Source organism: Lutra lutra, chromosome 4 (assembly GCF_902655055.1).
Source record: "Lutra lutra chromosome 4, mLutLut1.2, whole genome shotgun sequence".
NCBI classification, from domain to species: domain Eukaryota; kingdom Metazoa; phylum Chordata; class Mammalia; order Carnivora; family Mustelidae; genus Lutra; species Lutra lutra.
In genome coordinates this window covers 83,108,663-83,133,468 of record NC_062281.1, presented here as the reverse complement: position 1 = coordinate 83,133,468, position 24,806 = coordinate 83,108,663, and the positions used below count along the sequence as shown (strand labels likewise).

The following is a 24,806-nucleotide window of genomic DNA, read 5'->3' as shown; positions in this document are numbered from 1 at the left end:
TGAGCAGATAAGGTATCAGCACTGAAAACTGAGGAAAAAATATCCATTTAAGTGAATAACTTCACAAGAAGGAAGCAGGCATCAAATGGGTCAAAGACTGCTCTGGAGTCAGGTAAGATGTTGAATCTAATGTTAACTTCAAAAATAAAAGTTATTTTGGGGTGCCTGGGTGGCTCAGTGGGTTAAAGCCTCTGCCTTCAGCTCAGGTCATGATTCCAGGGTCCTGGGATCGAGCCCTGCATCAGGATCTCTGCTCAGCAGGTAGCCTGCTTCTTCCTCTCTCCCTGCCTGCCTCTCTGACTACTTGTAATCTCTATCAAATAAATAAATAAAATCTTAAAAAAAGTTATTTTATCACAAAAATGGGTTTATTTGAGAATAAAGAGAGAATTGCAGTTTGGGTTGTGCAAGCTATGGCAAAGCTATAGGTGAGTCCAACAAACAAAGGAGAGGAGTTATTTTATGAAGAAGGAGGAACTTGGGAAGCATTGTTTTGAATGTAAGTCAATTGGAGAAAAGCAGGAATTCAGGATGATGACAATTTCTCCTTGGCTGAGTTTTAGTACAGGTAGTCAATTTCTTGTAGGAGATGTAGTGTCCTTTTTTTTTTTTTCTTTAGCCATGTAACTGACACTTCTTCCTGTAACTGACAGTGAGCAGTACCACTCCCCATTCTTGTTTTCAGACTCTACTTTGGTGAGGTCTCCCTTTATTATTTTTCACAAATGTAAGGAAAGAATAATGACCACTGGATTCAGAAATAGAAAACTCATTGGTTACCTTGATAGAGAAGCCCAATTAGATGGGTCTAGGAAAAAAAAAATGGTGACATATAGGCTAAATTGGCAGTATATCTTTTAAGGATAGTTTCATTTTTTGTCATTGGTTAGCAACCTGCTACCATGCAGGACTTGATGAGCTGTGAAAGGATTTCTATAACACTGAAAACGTGAAGTGGAATTTCCACATATTTGTATATAAGCTCTATTCACATTGATGTGTCTGAATAAAGCAGTATTCCCTACTTGAAGTTAGTGAACAAAAACAAAAAACAAAAAAACAAAAAACTTTCCAAGACACTGCCTCTGTCAAAGAGGCATGAAGAGACGTCCTAGAAGTAGACTAGCTTGTCATATGTTGAGCATTTTGTGAATAAGGTCCTCAGCCAGGTGCTGTGTGTTAGTTAACCTTACTAAGTAGATTGCCTTATTTCGGTTTAAAAATGAGGATATAGGCTCAAAATATTAAGTAACTTATCCAGTGACAAAAGCACACTCTTTTTTTTTTTAAGCAAGTCATACTCAATTTTTTTTTCTAAAGAAAAATAAATAAGAAAGTGTTCAGTCATTGTCTAAAATTAAATCTTACACATGGGCAGCTGTGGTTTACACTGCCCAACTACACTCCTAAGTTTCTCTTACCTCCACTTATTACTTTCCCCAACAGAAAAATCAAACAAATGTAACTGATGGATTTTTGTACTTCAGCTGCTTTGAAACAGTAGACTTCTGAAATCTCATCTACCTTTTCCTATAACTGAAGTCAATTGAGCTCAACTAATACAAAAGCAAACACAAATTCCTCTAGATTTACCTAGTGATAATTCAGCAAATTAGAACATGTTAGCTGGAGGTGGTCCAGTTGCAACTGACAAAAGCCAAAAGTTCATGGTATTCCAAGAATTGAAATAGAAGACCTGCATAGCCCTGCTTCCTCAATATCCTTCCTCCTGATCCCATTTTGAATGATTCTCTTAGGAATGCTTTCTCCATTTGGGATTTTTTTCCCCCCACAAACTCAACATTTCATTAGGAAACATACAAAAGAAAAAAAATAAATAAGATCCAATTCGGAAATAATTGGCAATAGATAGATAATACCTACTGGTACTTGAACACAAGAGAATACCAGCTCAAAACGATGCTAGGGGTGTTGATTGAAAGAGTCAGATGTGGGTATTGGGTTATCTCTAAAAGGAAACATAAGGAAAATACAGAAATAATGAGAAAAATATGTTAATAAAAACAGAACCCCCGCACACTTGGTTGGCTCAGTCAGTTAAGCGGTTAAGCAGCTGCCTTCTGCTCGGGTAATGATCCCAGGGTCCTGGGATTGAGTCCCACATCCGGGGAGGAGGGTCCCTGTTCAGCAGGGAGCCTGCTTCTCCCTCTGCCTCTACCTGCTGCTCTGCCTGATTGTGCTCTCTCTGACAAATGAATAAATTTAAAATATTCTATTAAAAAAAAAAAAACAAACCACAAAAGAACAGAACCCCCAAGTTATCTATTCAGTCTTGAAATTGAGGTGTAGAAATGGTGACTAAGGGATACTCCATAAATAATATTACCTATTTTTTATAGATATATACAAAGGTACTAAGATTTTATATGCAATGCTTTTTTTTTTTTTTTTTGGTATATGACAATTCAGTTTCACAGGAATTATATTACCACCATTTTATATATGGAGTCAAGGTAGCTCAAAATAGGAGGCTTATATAAGTTATATAGAAGGTCAGAATTTTATATACAATAGATCATATTGTATGGATATTTTGCTTTACATTTCAAACTCCCCCCTTCAAAGGACTTCAAATTATTTCCAAAATGTTTCACAAACATGTTTCCTAAGATTCCTATACTGTGAAGAATGGGCTGGGTGGGATTGTATCCTAGTTTTGTAAACAAAGAAATTAAATGACCTGGTTTAGGATTCACAGTAACCATTCTAGAGTATTGAATTTTCTTATGAATGTAATTCTTCATATACCGCATGGTGTTGATGTTTACATTCACATTTTACTATGTTTACATTTTTAAAAATTAAAAAAAATTCTTTAAAGATTTTCTTTGAGAGAGAGCACGAGAGCATGAGCTGGGGGAGAGGCAGAAGGAAAGACCCAAGAAGGTCTCAGAAGCAGGGAGCCCCAAGGTAGGTCTCAATTCTAGGACCCTGGGATCATGACCTGAGCAGAAGGCAGACCTTGAACCGACAACCACCCAGGCACCCCTATGTTTACATTTTTAAAATAATAACTTAAAATAATAAAAAATACATTAATTTTTTTAATCTGCTCCAAGGGTGACATTTCTTAAAACATTTCCTTGATTGATCCCAGTATATCTGTCACCTGGTTTTGTTGCATTTTACTCATTTGTAGCATCAGATGTTTGACCACATTTAATTTTCATCTTAATTTCCATAACTGGTTATACAATTTGATGAGGAAAAATATGGAGTGGATTTTGCTTCTTAAAAAAAAAAAAAGACATCAAACTAACATACTTACTGGGATTGACAGTTCAAATTAATCAACCACTTCTTTTTTCTCTTCCTGGCAGAGAGAGAGGGAGGGGGAGAAAGATTGAAAGAGAGAGAGGTTCCGCATTAATGTCAATCAGTGCTTAGAAAGATAATCTGTTCCTCTAGGTCTGAATAATCAAGTGCATATGTTTTTAATTAGTAACGTCTTTGTACCCTGTGCCTCATTTAAGTGCTCTTCTTTTATTTGGTGCGTTAAATTTCTGCAATTATTCTTGTTTTTATATGTCTGGAGAAAATAATTCAAACAATCAAATCAACTAGAATAAGCACAAAATTAAATACTGCGGAGAGATGCCTCTTGACTGATAGGGAGAGAGTGGCCCCTGAAGAGTGTAGCTCTCACACAACAAGGCTGATTTTTCTCTCTTGACAAAACCCCAGCACTTTCTGAAACTTCCTTGTACGGATGACACATACTTATTTGTGCAGATACAAGAAGCATGTGTTCCAATACATTTAAGGAAAAGGGAAATTTCATTTACCACAATCCTGAGAATTCCATCTATTTTCACATGGACCGTAAAGCAAAACACACCCTTACAAATTAGCCTCAAATAACAAATACTCCAAGGAAGTTTGTGTATGTTAGTGAGACCAAAATATTTCGTCAGGCACGGTTCCAGAGATTCACACCTTTTAACCGTTCCTCTGCTCAAAAGGTCTGTTAGAGTAAGTAGATAATGGGCTTCTTTCCACTGCTACATTTTCTGCGTGTGTAGCTCCACACAGCGTCCGCGGCCTGCAATGAGCCCAACACTGGGCACCGTCTCCTGCAGCCAGAGCTGGAAGCGGGCAGGGCGCCTGGTGCTCACCCCGGGGGAAATGAAGGTAGCGCTGAGCAGCGAAATAGCTCAAAGTCCAACGAAAACATGCACTTTTCGTGTGGATAAATAACCTGCCAGCTTGATTTTCGTTCCCAAGTGATCCCGGTTCAAATGTTTCAGCTCAAGAGAACCAGCTAGCATTTTGCGGGCGCTGGCGTCTCCTACGTCCCTCGCTCAGCCAGTGCCTTGGAGAGCGCATTTAGCTCCGGGAGGCTTAGACCGGCCCACCAGCATGGACGGTTCCAGACCCACGCGCTAATCCGTAATGGAAGCGTGGGAGGAAAGCGTTGCGTTTATGACTTCCTCTGTGCTGCCAGAATCAGAGGACGAGGAATCTGAGAAATTGTCAAGGAAGGGAGGCCAGGGACAGGCGACAGCTCTTCTGCTACCACAAATTAGTGTTTCGCTCCGCCCTCCCCGCCCCCCGCCTCCCGGCTTCCATAGTAATTCTTTTCCAAATTTCCTTGCAAGTCTACTAACAGTCTTCTAGCACAGAAATCTACACTGAATAAGTTCAGAGCCTGAAGGGTTGGGCTGTTACACTACATTTTTCCTCTTCACTATACATAGCTTCGAGGGTCCCAGTGGATGTGATTTGGATCAGTTTTCCAACAGTTTCAACGTTGTGTATTTCAATTCCTCTGCTCACAACACTTGCATCTGCACCCGTTGCAGAGTGTGGGTGGCGAAGCCCTCAGTGACCGCCCTGGGGACCATCCACACAAACCCTTCCTTATGCTTTGGTATCAGCCGGTTAAGAGCAGGTAGAATGGGCAGAAGTGGGGGGACTGTACGGAGCTGGAGCGAAGTGCCTGCAAGGCCCAGGGAGACTCTGGATCAGAGAGGCTAGGGGGCGGCGTGGGAGACGAACGGGAAATGCACTGAAAAGCCAGGCAAAGGGCCGGGTGGGTTGGGCATTGTTCTGGCTTTTAAAGGGCGGGGATGGTCGAGCCCTCCCGCTGACTTTATGCATTTCTCATTCGATCCTTTGTGAAATCAGAGTCTTCCCACACCCCTGCGAGGATCCTGGGCCGTGGGCGGCTCTCCAGCACTGCCCTGGGAATGCAACCTCCCGAGGCTCCCGACTCGACACACTGTTTCACGAGGCTCCCGGAGCACTGACACTCACATGAACCGCGTCCGGCTGGATCCTCTTAGCTGCTCGGCAAGGATTCCGAACCAATTCAGCCGCGTTTTAAAAGGTAGCAAAGCCGAGATAGATGCTTTTTCTTTCCTTTTTCTTTTTTCGTTCTCTGTCTTTGTTTTTTTTTTTTGTTTGTTTGTTTGTTTTTTTTTGTTTGTTTTTTTTAACCTGTCATTTATGCCTGGAGGGTCCAAGAGGAACCCACGACCTCTTTACTGTGTCTAACCCAGGGATTTCAAACGGGGTTTTTCAGAATTTAAGTATGGTCCCCCCTAATTGATAATCAAGATTGCGGAGTGTTCTAAAATAACCCTTTCCATTTTCTGTAATTAGAAACCCAGAGAAACTCTGGATTTTCCACGGTACATAATCTATATTTATTCATATTCCCTCTCTCCCTGCCTCCCCTCCCCCCCACTTCCTCGTGCGCGTGTGTGCGCGCGCTTGTGCGTGCGTTTCCTTTCATTTCTAGAATTAGGAAACTCGTTCAGGGCCACTGAAAAGTCAGGAGAGGCTCAAATCTGATCTCTCACGGATTCTTTCCTCTAATGTTAGGTAATGTCCGGAAACGTTGTCACCAAATAAGTATGAGAGTATTATTTTGGAGAAACAGTTAACCCCTACCAAAATATAAAGCGCCAGAGGAAAAGAGGTGAGACTGGAAGACAAGGAAGCCCTTTGCATTCGCTGGTGGAGCAAAGTGCGATCAGGGGACGGGCTGGGGTTCCAGTCCTTATACTTCAGCACCGGAGGGGATGGACAGCGTCTCTGGACTGGGCTGCCGTCACAGGGACAGAACTGCGCTGCCCTTGCTACCACTGTCGTCGCCTCGGGGATCTGGGCTCCCTGCTCCTCGCAGCTAAAAGGCGGTGCCTCCTGATACCCCTTGGTTCCCCCTCTCTTTCCTTGATAGACGGAAAGTAACCCTTCTTATCCACCTGCTACAACTACCATACAGGGCTCTGAGGAGTCCTATTTTTCCACAGATTAAACTCTGAGCAACAACTTCAAGAATATTTCTCCGCAGGGGGCTGGGAGGAAATGCAAGCAGGAGAGTGAAGTTGAAGTTCTTAAAGGCTCTGAAAAACCATGGGCTCTGCAGAAGGGGTTGAAATGCTCAAAGGCCCACACTTCATGAAATAAACAGAATGCTCACGGGAGAGTTGCAACTATTTTGGAAATAGCTTTGAAAGAAGAGTTCCAGATCTACTCTCATCCCTACCTTAGAGACTGAGACTTCTAATTCCTTTACTCGGCTGGTAAGTGATAATATTATTACTTCTACTTATTTACAACTCTAATGACTTTTTAATAACGGTTTTAACAGAAAGATTATAAACAGTATGATCTTGCCTTGTGGGTTAAGGAGTAGATAATTTTATTTTTCAGTGATTGTTCCTGCAGCATGATCTTAGGAAACCTCTTGCCTCATAAAACAGTAGGATATTTTACTTCTCTGAAGCCTCTTATGTGACAAGAATATTAAAAATAATATGTATTGCCTTATATGATTAGAGTAAACTCTCGGTTGAGTATTTTTCTTAGTGCTGATCTTTTTGAATTTGTGTATTTAGTTTTTTTTTCAAAATTAATATAATCTGGCATTTTGTAAAAGGCTTTTTTTTAATCCTATGCATGCGGTTTAAAGTAATCTTATCTGTGTTATATAGTATTCAAGACTCAAAGTTACAAGTAGAGATGGTTTAGCAACCTCTTCTATTATATTTTATATTATTATAATTTGCCAAACCAGATATAAGAACAAACACATGTATACATACACACTTGATCCCTCTCTCTACCCAAACCCCCAAGTATACTTACACCTGTAGAATCTTATCTAAGAAATACACACATTTTTTTGCTTAGCATAGTCTTTCCAGCCTTTTAAATCTTAACACGGCTTGCTTAAACCAGATCTGCCAGAAGGGAGAAAATGAGAAGCTTTAGTGTCCCTTTTTAGGAGAGTTGGCTTTTGATACCATACTGACTTCTTCATTCTACAAAATGCATTTGTCACTGAAATCCAAAAAGCAATAGGCCAATAGGTTCTTGACAAACCATAAATTTTAAAGTGTTAATTAAATCTGTTTTCTGTTGATTCTTATTTCTGGAGTCTTCTTCTAGAGGTTTAAAAGTACAGTCTTTCACAGTGACCTTGATAAACATTCTGCTTTAATAAAAAGGGTTCACTGGGTAAAGGCAGTTACACAAATTTATAGCATATGCCTGACATTTCCGTTAGAGCTTGATCAATTCCAATAAGAACATTCGGTTCAGCAAGTAAGGACTTCTACAATCATGTAAATACATGTGATGCTATCTGCATAACCAATACTGTGGAAACAGTTCGTCCCTTTGAAAAATTATAGTTCTTTATGGTTCTCTTTTAATTTCATAGTTCATATATAAAAGTGATATAGAATGTCTCTAGTACATATCCATACATACTCCTCACTTTCAATATGAAAATCATCTGAGGCAGTTAAGATGGTATTTGTTGGTGAGTTGATGGGCCCTTATTTTGCATTGGCTCAGAGTGGCAGTTAAACTCTGAGGAAATATCATTCTTAACTGTCACTTACCGCTTACAATGAACCTGCTTGCTAAGCAGAAAGGAGCAGAGGCATCTATGTCATTGAGCTCCTTGGGGACTATTTTGCCCTATATAGGTCAGAAATGATAATCTGAGGAAAAGAAAATGTACCATTGATTTGGATTCCTTCCCAGGAGACTTAAAATGTGCTCCTAACGCAACCTGATTTTTTTTTTTTTAATTTTAGAGATGTGAAAGTGAAATTACCACATGTAATGATAAATCATGTTTTAAGAGAATGACAGCATATTGTTAAACTTTTATTCTGGTTGTCTATTAATTACCATAGAGAGACTCCCCTGGTCGGCAGAGCATAAAAAGAAAGCAGAGAATGTATTCCAGGAAGCATGGCTGTTGGTATGTGGCCGCAATTACCTTCTTGGTGATAGAGGGGGCAGGCTTGCCCTATGTGTGGCTGAACTACACAAAGTAGAAGTTACCTTTGCCTAATTCCTCTGGAGATTTAGTAGTAGAAATAAATAACTCACATTCACCCACTGAAGCTCAGGCAAAGTGCTCATATCAATCCTTATTTTTGGGGAAATTGAGATAGACTTCTGCAGACCAGCTTAATGCCTACCTATATACTAATATCTAACTGTCTTCCACTCCAAAAAAAGAAGAAAAAAAAAAAAAAAAAGGAGTTGGTGGGCTAATGAACCAGACCTTTCTTTTGTATAGAATCACCTGTCTTTAAAGAGAAGTCAATAATTTACTCTAGTAAATCCTTATCTTATTAAAGTCAGCTGTTTTAATAGTTATTTTGGTTTGTTACAGAAAAAGGATGCATGTGGTTTGGCCAGTACCAGACACAGCAATTCAGCATCCCCTCTCCTGGGGGTTAGGGGAGGGGAAGTATTATTGATAGGATAAGTGTTGTTGGCTGTTGCTTATATTTAAGACTCAAAAAAGAAAAGCAAGATAAGATTACATAATCAGGAAAATGTAAAGTGTATATAGGACAGAGGATAATTAACAGTGAGCTCTGGAATCTATTAGTTGCTTTTCTAATTTTAATAAGAAATAGTGGAGAGTGGGACAGAGTTCAGATCGGAATCTTTAAATTATGAAATATTATAAAACTACTTCTTGATCAACTTTTTCTGTAGGCCATCTAAATATTCATTTGATATTCTAATGTAATCACTGATATAGTCATATCATATTGGATTTGAGTATCTTCAAGTTGCTTTAGAATTGTTGCTTGAGTTTGAACCAAGTTACATATGCTTTTATCAAAACACATGGGAATATGAAATGATTATTATTGAAACTTAGTAAGGCCCCTAGTAATTGACTTTTATTTTTGTACAGTTTAAAATATGTGAATTCTAGGCAAACAACCACTTATTCATCCAATTCTAACAAGCAAGGTAAAAGCCACTGGTGAAGAAAAGTATTTCGTAAGTCAGAAATTATTTCTAGATATCTCACCTCCCCAGAAACCTTTACAGTGAGTCATAGAATAGCACTCAAATGGAAAAAGAATTCTTATTTAGTATATTCCTTCTGTTTAGATTAGGAGATTGAGTCGTACATGGCATGCATTGAAAGAAGCAAACATGCTGCAGTACAAAATATGTTATGCATCATGATGTAGCAGAACAAGTACTGTTTGACAGTTAAAAGGTCAGGATTCTTGAACTGCTTGTCATTAGATCTTGGACAAGTCACTCAACCCACTGAAACTTAATTTTTCTTCCCTAAAAGAGGTTATCTTACCTACTATTAAGGCACAATGCTTTATGTATGGTTGAAACCTAAGTATTTGTGGGACAAATGAATGAATGAATGAATGCCTACTCTATGAAAGGTTGGAGAGTCACGATATGATGCTTTTGAGAGCATTTTGGAAACCTGAGTGCTGTATCTTTGATTTATTATAAATAATCTCCAATAGCATTGATTGCTTCATTCATTGAAAAATTCCCTGGTGTTTCCTATATGGTGGCCATATCTCCTATATTTAAAAACTAAAGTGTAAGTAATACAATATTTTCCTGTTAACTCAGCATCAATTTTTTATATCTCTTAATCAAATCAATGTTAGAATGCAGGTAGGATTTATGCATTTATTACTCAAAACTGATACCATGTCTTACACCAAATAATCAAGCTTAGGTCAGCATGACTGGAGTTCATTTTATCTACTTTAATTTTGCCCTTAATTGGATCAATCACTGCCTTCGTGTCATCATTTTCTGGTCTGTAAAAGAGGAATGATATTATTAGTTATACCAATAAGAAAACTCATAGGATCAAATGAAGTTTAAAACTGAGTATCTAACAACACATGTAGAAAGCTTAGGTTTGATTCAGGGCAAGTGACAATGGAGTGAAGTGTGGACAACATGGACTGATCCATGGAGATGTCATGGAAATGCTGTGAAGATTAGTCCAAAGCTTAGATTCTATTCATGGACATCTTCAGGAATCTCAAGTTAAGCAACATCTCATTGCTTATTTTCTTTACGTTGGAGTTAAAACTACAACTATGATTTTTTAAATGTAATGACTATGATTTTTTTAAATGTAATTTTTGAACATGTAGTCTTTTTAGATTTCTGTATCTATAAAGATAGATACAGATTTCTATATCTGTATCACTAAAAATATTGTGATAACATGTTTAAGAAATCTAAATTGTTGTGATGAAAATTATAAGATTACCTAGTGATAGAATGTAAAGATTTTTTTTTTGTTTTTTTTTTTTGTTTTTTTGTTATCAGTTACCAAAAAGGGAAAAGGAAATAAACTACAAATAAAGGAAAATGGAGAAAAAGTAGGAAATGAAAGTCATTTAAATAATGTCATGTGACCAAGAACTTTATCTTTGAATTATCACTATGAAGCTTTTTTTTTTTTTAAAGATTTTATTTATTTATTTGACAGATAGAGATCACAAGTAGGCAGAGAGGCAGGCAGAGAGAGAGAGGAGGAGGCAGGTTCCCTGCTTAGCAGAGAGCCCGATGTGGGGGCTCGATCCTAGAACACTGGGACCATGACCTCAGCTGAAGGCAGAGGCTTTAACCCACTGAGCCACTCAGGCGCCCCTCACTGTGAAGCTTTTTGAACACATTCCATACAAAGTGTCAGAAGATCATTTTAGATTTTCATAAATTTAGTCTTCAAATTATCAGCAAAACTAAAATAATACCATTTTCTTAAATTAAAAGAATCATCAAATCAATGCATTAGAGTAGTGGCTAGCTCTCTATCACTTCATAACATTTAATGCACATACTTACTCAAATTTTAAAATTAAAATTTGTAAGGTAGTTATAACTACATTTATATTTAGTAAATTTATTACCAGTTACTCAACATTTGAAAGAGCCAGATTTAATTTTTTAAAGGAATACATGCTTACCTGATAAATTCACCAAATAAATTCACAGAAAGTAGGAATCTTTTAGAAATGGTATCAGAATTTTAACAATGTTACTCATATAAAACAGTTGAAAAAATAATACATTCTCTTTAAAACTTCTCAAATGGATCTATGGTGAGAAATAAGTAAGTATCTGAGATTAAGAAATTTAAGAATGTTGATAAGAAAAAAGTGTCAATGGGGGAAACAGGGTGGTGGGTATTAGAGAGGGCAGGGATTGCATGGAGCACTGGGTGTGGTACAAAAAACAATGAATACTGTTATGCTGGAAAAAAAGTGTCAATTGCATGGTAAAAAATACTTATTAAAATACTTATTAAGTACATATGAAGTCTAGTATCAAATATATTAGTTTTCTCATCAATTGATTATGTGATCTTGGGTAATTCACTTTATCTTAATTTAATAGCTTAACTATTTTCTTGATTCTCTTGGGAAATCATTATTGACTATTAGAAAACAAACACACAAAAACATACAGGTTTAGTTGAGCTGAAAATTTTCTTCTGCTTCCCTCAGATCATTTTTCTTGAAAACATTCCCATACTTTTATGATGGAAAGTGCATGAGATTTGGGATCAGTTGAATCCTGGTAGTCTCATTAGCTATACAAACGTGGGAAAGGGATGTAAACTCTGAGTCTCTTTATTTTCATATGTAAAACAAAGAAAATTTCCACCTCATCTCTTGTTGGGAATGGGTAAAATAACAGGGCATAGAGAATGGTTGGTGAACTGCCTCTACCCATCAGGAACTTGGTCAAGTTGGTGTTTGTTATTACTTCCTTTGTTAGGCCCATCTGCATGTGGTGGCTCTCACTATTCCGCAATTTTCTTTAATTACTTCTCCAGATGAATCTCCCATTTTGTCTTTCGAAGTGTACTGTGCTCATCACTACCTAGTTCTTTTCATCACGCTTTGTCCTAGACTGTTTGTTTTTCTGTTTACCTATCCAAACCTACTCTTCGTTGCATAGATTGTAAATTGAAATGCCTACTGGGTTTAGGCATGTATGCTAATGAGAGCGGCTGGCCAGGAGAGCCTGCAGCAAACTGCTGAAAGCAAGGCCCCCAAGAGGTTCCTGACTCTCTGCTTTTTTTTTTTTTTTTTTAAGATTTTATTTATTTGACAGAGAGAGATCACAAGCGGGCAGAGAGGCAAGCAGAGAGAGAGAGAGGAAGAAGCAGGCTCCCTGCAGAGGGGAAAGCCCGATGCGGGACTCGATCCCAGGACCCTGAGATCATGACCCGAGCCGAAAGCAGAGGCTTAACCACTGAGCCACCCAGGTGCCCCCTGACTCTCTGCTTTTCTCTATTAAAGAGAAATCTGGAAAGCGAAAGCAGAGTTTTGTGTGAAATCTCATTTTCAGCTAGTTTAGCTTTTAAAGCTTTTTAATAGAACAAACGCATTAGAAACTGGATTCAGTGCATAGGCTGCCTTTGTTCCTGTGGCCTGCAGAACCAGCACTTCTCTGCTTTCAGGGACATCTGTTAGAACTGACATTTGTAGTCAGTCTTTATTTTATTTTATTTTTTAAGATTTTATTTATTTATTTGACAGAGAGGGACAGCAAGAGAGGGTACACAAGGAGGGGGAGTGGGAGAGGGAGAAGCAGGCTTCCCCCATAGGAGGGAGCCTGATGTGGGACTCCATTCTATGACTGGGATCATGACCTGAGCTGAAGGCAGCCGCTTAAGAACTAAGTCACCCAGGCACCCAGTAATCAGGGCCTTTTACTAGTCCTGTTTTTATCTAAAAATAGGAGAATGAACCATGACTCAGCGAAAACCCTTATCTTAATACCTGTTGGAAGTTTACAGCTAATAAATCTCAAATGATGAGGAGTGGCTGAGATGAAGTAGATACTCCCATTTCTCTGGTGGTCAAAAATATTGTGGGAAAAATAGTTCATATAATAAATAGGAATGAATATAGATCAACAATATCCCATCATGTATTTATTCTGGCATCTTTTCTCACTACTGTCTTTCTTTCCTCTTCTTATACGTGCCACAACAACAATAACCCAGATGTTAATTTTGATTAAACTGTTAGGTGAAGAAAAAAAAAAGATAATAAATTACGGACTATGGTCTATTAAGTGCAAAGCAGTTCCTCTATCCCCAGATTCAAATTTTGGTGCATTCTGCAGGAAAAGGGGGACTATACCATAGGATAAAAAGAACAGCAACTGTCCTCTACAGGATTATTCTAAGACATTTAATGTATCTAATGCTGACCAAATACTCAGCAAAAATGGGCTTCTAGGTTTGTTGTCTTGATTTTCTAAGAAAGAACATCTTTAGGATGAAATGTATACAACATGAACTGCAATGTAATTAATATACCAAATCTTTGTGGGTGTCCTTTTTACTTTATTAGTCAAAAATGTATAATACTAAAAGGATATGTGGATGGAATAGGGAAAGTAACCAGTGTGGATAATAGTACTTCCAATTGGATAGCATTTTTTTTTCCTTTGGATGGTGTTTTTTTCTTTTTTTCCCTAGCATTTTAAAGTAATATATCTTCATTTATGATATGATAAGCTTGCTCCAGTTTAGATTATATATATATATTTTTTCCTCTGGTCTGATTTTAATATTGAAAAAGTAACACTCCTAAAGGCAGATCAATTGCCTAAATACTGCACCATGTATCATAAACGATCTGACCAAGAAGTAGTATGATAGGGCACATTTAGAGTTAAGGTAAATAAAGATAGGGTAGTTCATCTAATTCATTAAATTCATAAATAAGCTGTTCATTTTTCTCCTTGGGTTCATCATTTTCTCTACTTATAAATCCTTTAAGTGATTTATCTATTAACCACCTAATCAATTTATTTTTGTTTTCCATTTTGTATTTTCTTTTTATGGCAATAAATTTCTGAAAAGTCCCTTGAAGTTGGAGTTTAGAGTATTTCGTTGTTATATAGAATCTTCACAGAACATAAGAAATATGTTCCAGGAAACTTTACCTTTTTAAATTTCTAGTCATACTATGATTCTCTTGGCATTTTGTATGATAGTAACAGTTTTTAAGAAGTCCACTTTAGGGAATCTCATGTGATTTTTATGGCAGGACTGTGAGGCTGACTGTCATTCCTGTTTTCCAAATGAGGTAATGGCAAACTGGGAAAGTTAAATGCTTCTCCTATATTAAATAAAAATTAAGATTTATTGATATTTCATACTTTTCCACATGCTGTGGGTAGTTTGGGAAGAAAAACTGCCACTTATTCTATGCATATCTCACCTGTTATATGCTTCACTTGCTTCAGATTGTGATAAAAATAAAAAACCTCAGAAACTGTATTTTACTGACATTTTAGTAAGTTATGGAGGAGTTTAGATTCTTAAGGATCTTGAAGGGCTCCTATGTTATCATGACCCAAATTTTCTACAGATAGGGAGGTTTGTGGACAACATAATGACATGTTGAAGTCATATTTTAGAAGCATCAGGGTGTCATGAAGGACCAGGATTGGTTCTGTTGCAGTAATTCAGATTGGAGGTGATGAGAACTTGACCTAAGGGGATTAAAATTAAAAATAAGCAGATTAAAACTGGATGATTAGGTGAGAGTTATGCCACTAAAAAACAAAAGAAGAGTCAAGAAGAGGAGCTCTAATGAGATAATACTTTCAATACATGCTAGGTAAACGCTAAGCATATAAATGTCAACTGCTTTTCTTTGGAAGGAACCATGTCGCATCTGACTTGGAACATGTTAAATGAAGAGTGAAAGGGTGTTACAGCCAAATGGCAGGTGAAGGAGCCATTAGGTTCAGAAGGAGGATAAAACCTGACATACCCAAATCAGTCATTGCTATAAAGATTATTGCTGAAGCTGTGAAATACATTAACTTTTTGAGAGAATGAAGGGAAAACATTTATGAACATAAAGATTTACATTTGGGAATAGAAAAGTAATAGAAGAGAAGATTATAAAAAAGTACTTAGAAAAGTGTAAGTTTGAAAACAAAATTTCAAGAAAAAAATAAGTTAACATTGTTGATGCTATGTGGAGGTGAAAGGAATAAGGATTCAAGTGCCTTTGGGTTCACGCATGAGTAGATCAATGGGCATCTTGGAGAGAACAGTTTTTGAAAAATGATTAGGATAATCCTTCAGAGTATGAGGTCCTAAGGACCAAACCAAGGACAAGTGAATGGAAAGACCACATTCTTTCCAAGAATGTGATAGGAAGCAATATAGTTATCTTTTCACTCCTAGTTTACAGCCCCCACCCCCTTGAAATCTGGTGACATCATATTCCTGGGAAAATGAATACTTTGTTGCATTCATAGTTTTGCCTGTGGTAATGGGAGGTCTGGTGAGAAAAATGTCATTTATCATAGAGTAAATCTAAAAGAGATACATACAATACTTGGGAAGAGATTTGCTTAAGCTTTTATTTTTCCCATTATGTAAATATTTATTTTTAAGTGATCATGTAAAATATATAGAAGTCAATAATTGGTCTTCTTAGTTATTGGAAAATTAACTTTCCTCCACTAGTAACATGTAACATAGTTTTGACTTTGCTTGAAAGGATGAAACTCATCTCATATTATTAATTATTAATAATTATTAATCCTCCTTTGTATTATTATCTATATTATCCACTTTTTTCTGCTTTAGATGTGTAACATTTTGATATCTATCTAAAAGAAATTTCTGAGGATGAAAATGGGTACAAGAGATCTTCAGACCAATCAAAATCTCTGTACTTTTTTCTCATTGAGTTGAATGACCTGAAAGACCACAGAAGTATTGCCAGTTCTACTGAAACAGCTGGAATTTCCCAAAGAGTTCAGGCAAACAAAAACTTTGCTCTTGTCTAATATTTAAATTCCTTTCTCAAACCACTCAAATTCCTAGATGATTGCCTGGTTTACCTTGGTACAAAAAGAGTAAATTATCTACCTTTTGGGGGCCAATTAAGTTTTCTAAGCCTCTAATGTGCCATTTAGCAAATTACCTTTTCAGTGCGCTAAAAGGCTCTCTGGTAACCCTAAAGGAGTTAATGCACCACCAAACAGTGGGTGATTTATTCCCTCATCTCTGATGGAATCAGATGGTTTAGAGTGTCAGTGTGAACTTCTGCTTTGAATCAATGAGTTACATTTGCGTCTATGTGAGGCTAAGCCATAGAGGACAGGAGGTGTTTATCAATGTGGTGGAGGAAGAAGGGGAGTGGGAAGTGCAGATAATCTTTTCAACTATTATCCGAATGGAATTCCTATGCTATTACCTGTATATTTGATAGTGATAGGTTAGTTAGCAATCCATGGGCACAAGGTTATAGATTTATACAAGAGTTCTTTGTGAAGGAACCATCTCCTTTACTTTTAATGTAGTGACCATTGGTTTTTTTTTCTCCTGGTCTTATTTGAGAAATGGAATAATTTATTTCTGGCCAATTATAAATTCGCATGACTTAAATGTAAATGAGCTTACTAAATGCAACTCTTTGGTTATAATCCTTCTCACGTTTCTCCATAAACTCACCAATAGTTGTAGTGATTCATGTCTATTAGATACTATAATTTTCTGTTGCTGTTGATATTCTATCTGGCATGTCAGATGAAAAATTTTTTAGAATTTTTTCCTTCTACCCGTGAATCATATTTAAAGTAATATATGTATACATACTACATACTGTTCTACTGAATAAATTATAGGTGTTCTACATTATTTTAGGGTATACTATAAAAAATTGACAAATGGTAAATATTTACCAGTTATGTTTATGAATAAACGAAATTGTTTTTGAGAAATAAACAATTCTATTATAAACAATGCAATTTTTGTGAAAATGAATTTCTTTAACTCATATCCAAACTTTAGTTCTCTGAGAAAATATATTATTATATATATAAAAGCAGTAAAAGCATAGAACAATCAATTAAGTGAAGCTTAGAAATCATTTACATTATTTTTATAAGCAAGTAAAGCCCCCAACAGGCTAGTTTCTCCTGAATGGAATTAACAAAACTCCAAATGAAATACAGTCTCTTCCTTCTATGTAGTCCTAGAATATTTGCATAAGAGCTTCACTTCAGTGTGTGTAGCTGAGCCAAACAAACCACTGAGTTTTTTCAAGTTTATCAAGGACACATACACATTAAGAGATTGAATCCTAAGAGCAAGATGGCACTCAAATAGATAAAAGTTGTAAACATCAATCTGAGACTATATTATAAATATTTTTTATGAACATGGAAGTTGAGTGGTTGGAACAAGGCCAATATGTGGCCAAAAAAAAAAAAAAAAAAGTTTGGCAACTGATGAATTACTTAGCATTTCTTTTTGTAAAGAATAAAAGCTCTCTGGCTTCTAACAAAGAGTTTGTGAGCTGTATGGCAGTATTTTGAACAAGGAGATCATTTATAAATGCAGTCTTTATATTTAGGAAATGATTACGGGATGCAGCTGCAGTTTTTAATGACTTTTAATAAAGCACATTATAAAGTGAATTAGCAAAAATGTTTAACAGATGATAGTGAATCAAGACATTATAGAGCATCAGTAGATCTGTATATTAGATTGTTAAAGCAATATATGAGTTCCTGTAATACCACTGGGTTTGTAATTTTCTGGGATATTTTGAAGGAAAATTCAGGGCAGATTTAAGTTTAATGAATGAGATTAATGTATCAACAATTCTGCTAAGATAGTAAGAACTTTAGTTGTATGTCTGATTAAGTGAAGAATCTGAAAGTTCCTTAAATTTCTACAATATATAGAATTATAGAATTATAAAATAAGATTCATACGCAAATACATGAAAATATAATACTTCAACCATTTTAAATACTTGAGTGTTTCATAAAGGGTGAATGTACTTTGTAGAAAGAAATCGTTTGTTAGAAATAATCTGTGTTCAACACTTGTTTTACTGGCATTGTCAAAATTCTAAATTTCAGTGTCAAGTGGTTAGAATACTGATGAATAGAAGCAAGCCCGGCCCATAACTTAGCAGTTTCTGTACAATATTTGTAGGCCACTTCAGTATACAGAACTATTATAGAATTATATAAATACCTTTTAAAGACTAAGCTTGGTCTCTGACTTCAAGAAGTTTAGAGTCTAAAGAGGCAAACAATGGATATCCAGAATCATGAAATCATAACAAGGTAGAACCTGAAGTGAGCTCAGAGGTTATCAGGTTAGGAAACTGACCTTCAGAAAACTTTTGATATTTGCTAACAAGTTCAAATTAGTTCATGGCTGAGTTGAAGTGGAACCATAAATTATGATTTAATCAATCAATGATGATACTCCAAGAACAGTAAAAGAAAGATAAATACTGTTTAATGCCCATCATAGACACAGTTAGGGACAGCAATGCTATATTTGGATAATCTTTTTTCAACTTTTTAATCCAACTTAAATAATTATAAACTCAAAAGGATGTTGCAGAGACGGTTTCTTATGAAACCTATCCCCAACTTCCCCGCAAGGTAACAGTTTACATACTTAGAAAACAATACCAAAACTAGGAATTGATATTGCCACAATCCTGTCTAACAAATTATAAGTCTTCTTTAGTTCATCAGTTTTTATCTCAGCCCATTTGTGTGTGTGTGTGTGTGTGTGTGTGTGTATGCAATGTGTGTAGTTTTATGTAATTTATACCACTAGATTTACACAGCCACCCTAACAATCAAGATATAGAACTGTTTCATTCCTGCAAAAGAATTGCCTTGTTCTAACCCTTAATAGTGTGACCCACTCCCACTTGCAACCACTAATCCATTCTCGAGAATTTTGCCATTTTTTCATTTTGTGAATGTAATATAAGTGTGATCATACAATATATAATCTTTTGAAAATGACTTTTGTTTTTCCACTCAGCAAAATGCCTTTCAGAGCCAATCAATTTGATGCATATGTCAGAAGTTTATCCTTTGAATTGCTGGATAGTATTCCATGGTACAGTTGTACCAGATTTTTGGCCCATCTAGTGGTCAGAGGACACTTGGGTTGTCTCAAATCTAGGGCTACAATGAATAACAGTGTTATGAACCCTCATGTTTATGGAGTTTGTTATATAATAACAGATAATCAGAATGTCTCATTATAAATATATGGGACACTTAATTAGGATATGTTAATAATACATATACAGAAGTCAGGTAACATATTGGAGAAAATAAAGAATTTTGAGCAAGTAATACTATTTTAAACTGATGGTTGATGGATTTATACCAGTTACTTTTGCTTTATGAGCACTAATTTCTGATATGTATTAGGTATAAAGCAATAATATTTGTCTAAGAATTAATGCAAAAGTTTAAATTATTCAATAATCCCACACAATTACTGATTTCCTAAAAAAATTTCATTAATGCCATATGTATTTGATTTTATAATCTCTCCCACATTCTATAACAAAAATAAGGATATAGGTATGCAAATTAAAAAAATCTACATAATACTTAAAATGTAGATTATTTGCAATTTACATTATTTAGAAGTTCAAAAAGACATTTACAAAAACTTGATCATATATTGTGCCACATAGTAACCTATGACAAATTTCAAATGTTTGAAATTCTAAGAGCATGGGCTTTAATCAGTACCATTCAATTAAATAAATTAATTAAAAAATTCTAGAGTTTTTTCAGCAAATGGTGTTGGAACAACTAGATATTCACATGTCAAAAAAAAATAAATAAAGAATCTAGACACAAATCTCACACCTTTCTTAAGAAATAACTCAAAATGGAAAATAGACCTAAATGTAAAATGAAAAACTGTAAAACAAAAGACAACATAGGAGAAAATCTAGATCATCTTAGGTATGGTGATGACTTTTTAGATACAATACAAAGACACAATTCCTTAGAGAAATAATTGAATAATTGGTAAGTTGGATTTCATTAAAGCTAAAAACGTAGCTCTATGACAGATCATGTCAAGAATGAGAAGACAAACCATGGACTTGGAGAAAATTATTTGTAAAAGACATATTTGGGGGCATCTGGGTGGCTCAGTCATTAAGCTGCTGCCTTCCACTTGGATCATGATTCCAGGATCCTGAGATATCACCTTGCCGTGGGCTCCCTGCTCAGCAAGAAGTCTGCTTCTCCCTCTCCCACTCCCCCTGCTTGTATTCCCTCTTTTGTGTCTTTCTCTTTCTCTGTGAAATAAATAAATAAAATCTTTAAAAGACATATTATATAAAAACTATTACCCAAAATATATGAAGAACTCTTAAAACTCAACAGTAAAAGAAAGAACTTGGGGGAAATCGGAGGGGGAGACAAACCATGAGAGACTGTGGACTCTGAGAAACAAACTGAGAGTTCTGGAGGGGAGGCGAGTGGGGTGTTAGGTGAGCGGTGGTAGATATTAAGGAGGGCATGTATTGCATGGAGCACTGGGTGGTGCACAAACAATGAATCTTGCAACATTGAAAAAATAAAACAAAATTAAAAAAAAAATTAAAGTTAAAAATGGGTAAAAGACCTAAACAGAAACCTCAACAGGCACTTCACAAAGAAGATATACAGATGGCAAAAAAGCATATGAAAAGATGTTCAACATCATTTGTAATCAAGGAATTACATATTAACACAACAATGAGATACTACTACACTGCTATTAGAAAGGGGAGAGGGAGACGAACCATGAGAGACTGTGGACTCTGAGAAACAAACTGAGGGTTTTGGAGGGGAGAGATGGGGCTTCGGAGAGCCTGTGATGGGTATAAAGGAGGGCACGTATTGCATGGAGCACTGGATGTGGTGCATAAACAATAAATCTTGGAACACTGAAAAAAAAAAAAAAAGAATGTGACTAGGATGGCCTAAGGTACTTAAAAGTGATGATTATTATAACAGTTATAGGTTCTAATATTAATAAATAAAAATTGTAACATTTATAATGAAAAAAAAAAAAGAATGGCCAACATGCACCTAATGCTGGTGAGGATATGGAGCAAAATAAACTCTAATTCACTGTTGGTAGGAAAGAAAAATAGTACAACCACTTTGAGGACAGTTTTGCAGTTTCTTACATATCTAAACATAATCTAACCATGCAATCCAGCAACTGTGCTTTTGGTATTACTCTAATGAATCAAAAACCTATGTCCACACAAAAACCTGTGCAAGGATGTCTATAGCAGCTTTATTCACAATTGCCAAAACTTGGAAGCAATCTTGATGTATTGGGTGGATAGGTAGATGAATAAACTGTGGTACATACAGTGGAACATTATTCATTTCTAAAAAGAAGTGAGCTGTTAAGCTATGAAAAGACCCAGTCCCTCCAGTTCCTGGTGCTTTTTGCCTACCGCATTTACTCAGAAGTGCTCAAAAATTGTTGTTAAATGATTGAATAGTTACCTTTTTAAAGAGGATTAATATTACATATAGTTTTTGCTCTGCTGTTTAACTTCAGTGCTATTCCTAGTTCACTTTTCTTCTAAACTTTTATTTTGAAAAATTTCCATCCTATAAAAAAGGTTGAAAGAATGGTACAATAAACATCTGCAAATCTTTCACAGAGACTCTTTGTTAGTATAGTCTCTCATGTCTTTCATTACGGTGTTCAGTGTTATATTGTTATACATTATTTTTAACTATCTCAAACTAGTCCTTGTTACTGGTTTTTTTTTTTTTTTTTTTTTTTTTTTTTTTTTTTTAATTTGACAGAGAGATCACAAGCAGGCAGAGAGGCAGGCAGAGAGAGAGGAGGAAGCAGGCTCCCCGAGAGAGCAGAGAGCCCGATGCGGGGCTCGATCCCAGGACTCCGAGATCATGACCCGAGCCGAAGGCTGCGGCTTAACCCACTGAGCCACCCAGGCGCCCCTTGTTACTGTTTTTTAAAAGAGTCAGCACTTCTTCAGTTTTACTGACAATTTCTGTTTGATATTGTCTTTAGAAAATAGATATGATTTCCAAACATAGTATCTAGCCTTTTAGAATATATAATTCAATGGTTCTCAGTATATTTACAAGGTGTGCAGCCTAATTTCAGACTATTTTTAGTACCCAAAAAGAAATTCTGTATCCGTTAGCAGTCACTCTCCTTTTTCCTTTCTTCTCAGCCCTTAGCATTTCCTAATCTTTTTTCTGTCTCTATCTTAGAATAGGTTTCCTTCCGCACATTTCATGTAAATGGAATCATAAAATCTGTGGTCTTTCATGATTGACTTTTTCACTTAGAGTAATGTCAAAGTTTATGCGTGTTGTAGAATAAATGAATACTCCATTCATTTTCATGTATGATATTCTATTCTATTTTATGAATATACCACATTTTGTTTATCTGTTCATCAGCTGATGGGCATTTTGGTGTTTGTACTTTCTTTTTTTTAAGATTTTTATTTATTTACTTGAGAGATAGAGACAGCGATAGCGATAGGGAGGACAGGAGGAAGCAGGCTCCCCGCTGAGCCGGGAGCCCATGGGGGGCTAGGTCCCTGGACCCTGGGACCATGACCTGAGCAGAAGGCAGATGCTTAACCAACTGAGCCACTCAGGCGCCTTAGTGTTTCCACTTTTCTGACTGTTTTGAATAGTTATTAATATTAACATTCATCTACAAGTTTTTATGTGAAAATATATTTTCAATTCTCTTGGGTATATACCTTGGAGTGAAATTGCTTGGTCATATGGTTAATAATTTGATTAACTACAAAAGTGTTTTCCAAAGTAACTGCACCATTTCACATTCCCAGCAATAATGTGTGAAGGTTCCAATTTCTCTACATCTTTACCAACACATGTCATATCTGCTTTTTGATTTTAGCCATCTGAGTGGGTGTAAAGTGGTATCTCCTTGTTTTGATTTGCATTTACCTGATGATTAGTGATGTTCAGCATTGTTTCATGTGATTATTGGTTTATCTATATATCTTGTTCAGAGGAATGTCTATACAATGCTTTGCCTGGTTTTTAAAGGGGGGTGTTTGTCTTTTTGATAATGCCTTGTGAATGTTCTTTTTATTTTCTGGGTATTCCAACTTTATTAGATAAATGATTTCAAAATATCTTCTCCAGTTCTGTAGAGTGTTTTTTTTTTTTTTTTTTACTTTGTCAGTAATGTTCTTTAAAGCACAAAAGATTTCAACTTTGATAAATTCCAATTTATTATATACTTTGCCTGTGATGATTGATTGATTGATTTTTGGTATAAGTAAGGAACCACTGACTAATTTAAGAGAAGATTTTCATCTATGTTTTTTTTCCAAGACGTTTACAGTTTTAGCTCTTTAGGTATTTGATCCATTATGTGCTATGTTGTAGGGGCCGATTTCATTTTTTTTTTTTTTTTTGAGTGTATATCCAGGTATCTCAACACCATTTTTTGGAAAAAAACATTTTTTGTCCTTGAATGATCTTGGCACTTTGTTGGAAATCACTTGGCCACAGATGCAAGGGTTTATTTTTGGATTCTTATTTTTTTTCATTGATCTAGATGTCTAATCTCATTCCTTTACCAGTCTTGTCATTGCGCTTTTATACTAAGTTTCTAAAATAGGTGAACCCATTCACTTTTATCCCTCCTTGCTTGATGCCCTTTCATTTACATGATGGCTACTTATTTGTAACTTCCTAAACTCATTTTTATAAGGTTTGAAAAGGATACTAATATGCATTATATCATCCTTGTTTAGCTTAGTATTTGGGAAAGAAAAGAGGAATAAGCATGAAGGAATAAATAAATACATAAAAATTTATATCCAAAATATTTACTTTTTTTGAGATTCAGTAAGTTTATAATGGAAGTCAAATATGCTTAGACACAGAAGTAAATGATACAGTCTCTGAGACTACTATGCATGTGAGAAAGTCTCTTATGTAGTGAGTGGTCTGAGGCTGCCATCCATATCCTTAACCTAAATTTGACTCTAGTTCTTGTCATGGATAATTTCAGCATGGATATCTTCTCTGATTGTGAACACTTTTCCTTGCAAAAAACACCTCTTCTTCTCATGGCTATCTTTCCTGGTCATGTATTCCTTTGTACCTTTATATAAATATAATAATACATGTTATATGTGTGTATATTATATGTATTGCATTTTTATAACACCAATGTAACATATAATGATATAAATTATATCATGCATTATATACCATATATGTGTGTATATCACCGTATGATGCATATGTTATATATAACATTATGTGTGGGTTGTGTATATGTAATATACAATATGAATATATAATATACATATGTGATGTTATATAATATGTATATATTAAAGAACACATATACTTATATATACAACCATATATTATATACAAAATATGTTGTATTAATATACATGTACATGTTATATATGTTGTACATATACATATATTAAATATGTACCTAAACTGTATAATATGTTCTTTGTCATATTTCCATGTAGACCTTCTTTGAGGGAAAGCATGATGGAGTGGTATTTGCAAACTAGACAATTTGTGGGGGTCTGAACCACATTCCACTTGAATATTAAACTACTAATTCGAAGAGGAAATGCTGTGATTGAGAAAGGAAAGATTACTGTTTGGGAGGG

General features: G+C 35.8%; 1 protein-coding gene and 1 long non-coding RNA gene across 2 annotated transcripts in view; one reads left to right on the top strand and one right to left on the bottom strand.

The window, feature by feature from the left end:
• Positions 1-1,916: 1,916 nt before the first annotated feature.
• Positions 1,917-5,377, bottom strand: LOC125098715 (uncharacterized). The gene is made up of 3 exons (XR_007126925.1): positions 5,278-5,377; positions 3,290-3,334; positions 1,917-1,969 (listed from the first exon to the last, which is right to left on the bottom strand). It is a non-coding gene; the product is annotated as an uncharacterized LOC125098715 (long non-coding RNA).
• A 122-nt stretch (positions 5,378-5,499) lies between these two features.
• SNTG1 (syntrophin gamma 1) overlaps positions 5,500-24,806 on the top strand; it is a 913,181-nt gene continuing 893,874 nt past the window's right edge. The window contains 1 exon segment of the mRNA XM_047727784.1: positions 5,500-6,551. The gene's annotated coding sequence lies outside the window, so the exon portion shown is untranslated.